At 46.4% G+C, this 6,066-nt stretch overlaps 1 long non-coding RNA gene across 1 annotated transcript; it reads right to left on the bottom strand.

Annotated features, from left to right (window-relative positions):
* Positions 1 to 3,588: 3,588 nt before the first annotated feature.
* On the bottom strand, positions 3,589 to 6,023 carry LOC123328992. Its single transcript, XR_006544073.1, has 2 exons — positions 5,443 to 6,023; positions 3,589 to 3,799 (listed from the first exon to the last, which is right to left on the bottom strand). It is a non-coding gene; the product is annotated as an uncharacterized LOC123328992 (long non-coding RNA).
* Positions 6,024 to 6,066: the final 43 nt, after the last annotated feature.

Genomic DNA, 6,066 nt, shown 5'->3' with positions numbered 1-6,066 from the left:
CACTATTACCAAGCCAATTCATTTGTAAAATTTTAAGATATAGAAATATATTTTCTATATAAAATACAGGGAAAAAAAAAAACAACTACAATCCTGATCAGAAATGAGCACTACTCATACCTGCTTTTTATCCTGGATATTAGCTCCAATGACAAATATACCAGCCCCCTGGTGTCTCATCCTCTTCTTACAAAGACATGGGTCATCTTGGATTAGGGTCCCACCCCAACGGGCTCATTCAACTTAACCCTCTCTTTAGTGACTGCATCTTCCAATACAGACACATTTTGAAGTACTGGGGTTTGGGACTTCAATACATGAAACTTGGGGGGACACAGCTTAGCACATGACAGCATAATTCATTAAGTCTAACTGGAAAACATTGGCTTCAGCTTACATTGTATTCAGCAGTTCCTAATCTCATATCTGCCCAAGTATATACAAAATATCTAAGATCTACCGCAGGCCTGCTTGTAACACCCTCCAATGGCAGAGTCTTTTAAGAAGGATATGATGGGGGTGGGGGGTTTACATCCAGCCCCAGGAAACTAAATTGAATTGGAGGGTGAGGGCAGTGCCAATCCCCAGCCCCAGGTCTAGAATGCTTGTTTTTTAAGGATTTGTTTCAGAACTAGCCTTTATGTCAATAACAATTGCTGGGATCTTAGAGAGTGATTCTGGCAGGCTTAAATATAGCTACAGTTAATGACTTATAGATTATTGCAGTATAACAGCCCTGTAAAAGCCGTTTCCCACTCAATTGTCAGTGGCAACCAGGAGAAGAGGTCAGGCTCAGCCAGGCTGGGCAAACCAACAGTGCCACACAGTCTTTCTGTAATTCCAGGTTTTTTGAAAGAGAGAGAATTGTCAGGCAGGGGCCGTTAAACATGGTTCTGATACCAGGACAGAGGACTTGAGGCCCCGAGGCTCTGGGACCGGGGGGCTCTCTTTGTTTAGTGCTTCCCCATCGCTCCACCTGGAGCCCACACACCGCCTCTCCTCCTTGTCCTAGAATTGGGTGTTTAGATCTGACATTTACAACTGCATGAATCTATTACTCCCCCCACCTCAGCCCCCATGCAACAGTGATAGTTTTTTGTTGCTGTTCAGTCACTCAGTTGTGTCCAGCTCTTTGCGACCCCATGAACTGCAGCAAGCCAGGCTTCCCGGTCCTTCACCATCTCCTGGAGCTTGCTCAAACTCATGTCCATTGAGTCGATGATGCCATCCAACCATCTCATCCTCTGTCATCCCCTTCTCCTCCTGCCTTCCATCTTTCCCAGCATCAGGGTCTTTTCTAAGGAGTCAGCTCTTTGCATCAGGTGGCCAAAGTATTGGAACTTCAGCTTCAGCATCAGTCCTTCCAATGAATATTCAGGACTGATTTCCTTTAGGATTGATTGGTTGGATCTCCTTGCAGTCCAAGGGACTCTCAAGAGTCTTCTCCAACACCATAGTTCAAAAGCATCAATTTTTTGGTGCTCAGTTTTCTTTACGGACCAACTCTGGACCAGATTCAAAACGAAGTCATTGTCTCTTTGAATGATCTCTATTGTATTTTTTCAATTCTAACTGGAGGCTAAAGGTCTTCTGAATCAATAAATAATCCACCTTCATTTCCAACAACTTTTCCCATTTGACCCACATAGTTTTCCAGATTTGCTTTCAAACTAAGCAAACATTCATCCATCCATCCACTCATCCATGCTTTACTTCCTCCCCTATGCACAGAGGGGTCCCAAGAGCCCAGGTGAAATGCTTCCAGAAAAACAAAGACCCAGGTCAAAGTCAGGGCAGATCCCTTCCCACCACCTCTGTATCACCCCAGCATGCCACTGCCTAGACATGACTCAGAGAAGTGGGGCTCAGGCCTCAACACAGGGACCCATGGGCCATGACGCCCCAAAGCCCTGTGCTACTCCCCTTCATGTCTTCATTTTCTTTGCCTACTTTACAGACTCCAACATTTTAGCCCAATTCAGAAATTCTTTATCCTGTTAAATCTGTAGGCTCCTCATGCTGTACTCTACTCGTTGCCTTCCCAAAAAGTGACACTAAATAAATGTCACAGGCCACCAATCTATAAGCATTTGCTGAGCACCTGGTCTACGCCCAGGGCAACAACAGCCCTTGCTGTTGGGTTTTAGCTTTCAATGGGCTTTGGGCAGGAGGAGGTGGGGAGGGCTGGTTACCCCAGATGAAACACACTCGATATGTGGCCTTGAACCCTCCTCCTCACATCAGTGTGTGAGGCTGACATAGCTTCAGGCAAAGAGGTGCCCACCTTGACAACTACTTCTCACTGGCAGGTTTTGTTTTTGTTTTGTTTTTTATTTTATTGAAGTATAGTTGATGTATAGTAATGTGTGAGCTTCTACTGTACAGCAAAGTGAGAAGTCATTCATGTATATAGCTTCCATTACGGTGCATCACTATATTCAGGATACTGAATAGAGGTCCCTGTGCTCTACAGCAGGACCTCGTTATTTACTTGTCCTACATGTAACAGCTTGTATCTGCTAATCCCAAACTCCCCATCCACCCCTCCCCCTTGGCAACCACAAGTCTCTCTCTGTACCTATCTGTTTCTGTTTCGTAGATAGGTGCATTTGTTCCACATTTTAGATTTCACCTATAAGTGATATCACATGGTCTTTCTCTTTCTGACTTCACTTAGTATGATAATCCCTAGGTCCACCCATGTTGCTACAAATGGCATTACTTCATTCTTTTTTATGGCTGAGTAGTATTCCACTGTAATGGCAACCCACTCCAGTGTTCTTGCCTGGAGAATCCCAGCGACCGGGGAGCCTGGTGGGCTGCCTTCTATGGGGTCGCACAGAGTCAGACACAACCAAAGCGACTTAGCAGCAGCAGCAGCAGCAGTATTCCACTGTATATATGTTCCACATTTTCTTCATTCGTCTGTCAATGGACATTTAGGTTGCTACCATGTCTTGGTTACTGTGAATAGTGCTGCTGTGGACATAGGGGTGCATGTATCTTTTCAAATCATAGTTTTGTCTGGATATACGCCCAGAAGTGGGATTGCTGGATCATACAATAGTTCTGTTTTTAGCTTTTTGAGGGTCCTCCATACTGTTCTCCATAGTGGTTGCACCAGTTTGCATTCCCACCAGCTTGCTTCCATGCCGTCCTCCAATTAAGAGCCTGTGGCTCCCCAGCAAACAGAAGACAAAAACATTTGAGAAGCAAGTATGGTCTAGATGGAGATGATTTACAGTTTATTTGCGAAGATGTGTAGAGGTAAATCTAAAACAAAACCCTAACAAGTTTAGCATTTTCCTTCTCCAAATATAATGTGGCTGACTCCAGGCCAACAATATAGCCTCATGCTGATCAGCACACTTCCTCATGTTCAAATGTGCCCAGAACGGCAACCATCAGTGCTCAGCAATGAGACGCCATCCCAGTCATTTGTGAGTTTGTGGCCAGATACTGGCTTCTTCAGACAACCTGCAATCTTACTTACAACTGACCTTGCAGAGAACAAAGTTAATGGTGGAACTTGTTGAAACGGTGAGCCTTTACACATAACCAAAGGTCATATTTTTCCCCCCAAGATCATGTTTTGAATGTGCAATTAATCTTCCTCACAGGTGTGAAGCAACAAGTGAAGAACAGTTGCCATGAAGCAGTGAAGGTCAGCATCTCACAGGTGCCCAGCCGGGAGATTCCAAGTAGCATTTTTGTAGGGCAAACTGATGGTCTTCAAAACATGCAATGCAACTCAGATAATTCATGGAAGGCATGGCATAATTTCGTGGCATATGGTTCCCTAAAGGAGCAAAACAAGTGCCCAATTAACTGACAGAAGGGAGGCACATTCAGGGAACCTGGTTCAGAGTGACAGATGGATGCAGGGGAGAGTGGAGCCACTCCAGGTCAGAGGCTCAGAAAAGGAAATCTTGAGTAAAGGATGTGAGGTTTGAGATGGAGTTGAAAGGCTAGATGGAGGACTTTCCAGGCAGTCCTGTATGATTAGGATTTTGTGCTTCCACTGCCGAGGGCACGGGTTCTATCCCTGGTCAGGGAACTAAGATCCTGCATGCAGGGCAGCTTGGCCAAAAAAAATAAAATAAAATAAAATGAACTAAATTTCTTTTTTAAAAAAGAAAGAAAGGCTAGGCGGGACTTTGAAGATATAAAAAGGAGGAACCCAAATGGTGTTGGAGTGCCAGGTGAGACACACGCCCCCACCCAATCCTGTCTGCCTTCTCCCCGTAGGAGTTAACATTGATTGCATACTTACTACATACCAGACACCATGCAAAGTACTTGTTACATAAATAATTCATTTAATCCTCAAAATACTCCTAAGATTATCCATAAAATAATCTGATCCCATTTTTTCCATCAGACAAACAAGGCAGAGAGAGGTTAAGCAGCTGGCCCAGGATTGCACAGCTGTCGGATGACGGGCTGGATGAAAACCAGGCTAGCTGTTAACAGTCACGGTCTTAAGCACCCCTTCCCCTGCCCTAGGGAGCTTGGGCCCCACACTTGGGGACTTGGCTTGACTCTGCTTGGGGCCAGGGCTCACAGCTGACCTCACCCTTGCAGCAGAGAATCAGGATTCTTGGAAATACCTTACATTTTTAATTTATAAAAATACTGTCTTTTGGTTGTTTTTCTTACTAAAAACACAATACTTATCAGATGATAGAGAGAAAGAAGAAAAGTAAAAGACTTCCAGAATATCACCACCTCCCATCCCAAGACAGTCGCTCATAACATATGGCTGAGTTTCCTGAAAGACTCTCTCTGTACATACATACCACACCCCTGGGGTTATTGCACAGATACAAACTCCCTTGCAATCTGCTTTTTATCACTTAGCACCGACACAAACATCTGTCTGGATCAATAAATATTTATCTATAGCCTGATTTATCATCTCCTAATAGGGAGTTGGGTGCAAAGCACATGGGTAGGGGAAGGGGTTGTTTGGGGCCTGAAGCAGGGAAGAAGGCCCTGGAACTGATGGAATGCAGGATGAAGAGGCAGCAGAGGTGGTCAGGGGCTCAGGACTATCAACCTCCTCCAGAGGGGGCAGAGGACATGGTAAATTCAGCCTGATTCAGAGCTGCCCTGGGAGCAGGTGCGGCTGGCAGACTTCTGAGTGCTGATTATGAAACACCGGGATGGAGCAGGACTGGGGCCAGGACCGACATTCCACCTTATTCTCGGCACCCATCTGGGCTTGACAGGTAGTCCTGCCACGGCTGGAAGCCCACAGATCCATGGTTGGGAGCCCGCTCTGGTCTGCAGACTTCCTGTCTGTTGCAACTTGAACATTTCCACACACCTTCTCACAGGACCCCTCCAAGCCTGCTCCGGGCATCAGTGTTTTTGCTCACAAGGCCTTAGACACCAGGGTCTGCCTGCCGGGCGGCTGTCCTTCCCACACCTGTACCTTACCTGGACCCATCCATCCCTCCCAGGGCCTTTGCACAGCTGGAGTCAGCCAGGCTGACCCATCACATCCAAAGACATTGCAGGAGAATGCCAGAGCACAGGCGGGCTGGGCAAGGATGCCCCACCGTGTCTTGAACAGCAGGACAAGGAACCTCTTCACCTCAGAAGTAAAAGGAGAGCCACAGAAGATTCCAGAGCATAGGCCCTGAAAGATTCATCTGGAAGTCTCATGGAGGATGGATGATGGGGGAGATGACCAAGCAGTGCTTAATTCTGACTTCTCTAGTATCACCTGGGCAGTTGCTGGGCTGCCCATCTTCAGAGACTCTAATGTAAGTGGTCCCTGGGAGGTATTTGTTAAATACCATGAGTGGTTTAACCGGGAATGGGGAGTCTTAAAGAAAGGATGTTATCCCCAAAACACAGCTGAGTGGCCTACTCATTTTTTTCCAAAAGCAGCCAGCAGAAAGATATTTTCTGGAACGAGTTCCTCCCTGGGTCCCTGGGTCCTGGTCTCACTTTGCATTAGTTCCTGAATCTGGTAGCCACTCTCAGGCCCTGCCACCCTCACCTCTGCTAACCAGTCCGCACTCACCTGACGCTCGGTCAGCCACCCTGTCACTCAGT

The sequence above is a fragment of the Bubalus bubalis genome, chromosome 13 (assembly GCF_019923935.1).
Source record: "Bubalus bubalis isolate 160015118507 breed Murrah chromosome 13, NDDB_SH_1, whole genome shotgun sequence".
Classification (NCBI taxonomy): domain Eukaryota; kingdom Metazoa; phylum Chordata; class Mammalia; order Artiodactyla; family Bovidae; genus Bubalus; species Bubalus bubalis.
Note: the sequence above shows the minus strand (reverse complement) of the source record. Positions and strands in the feature narration are given on the sequence as shown.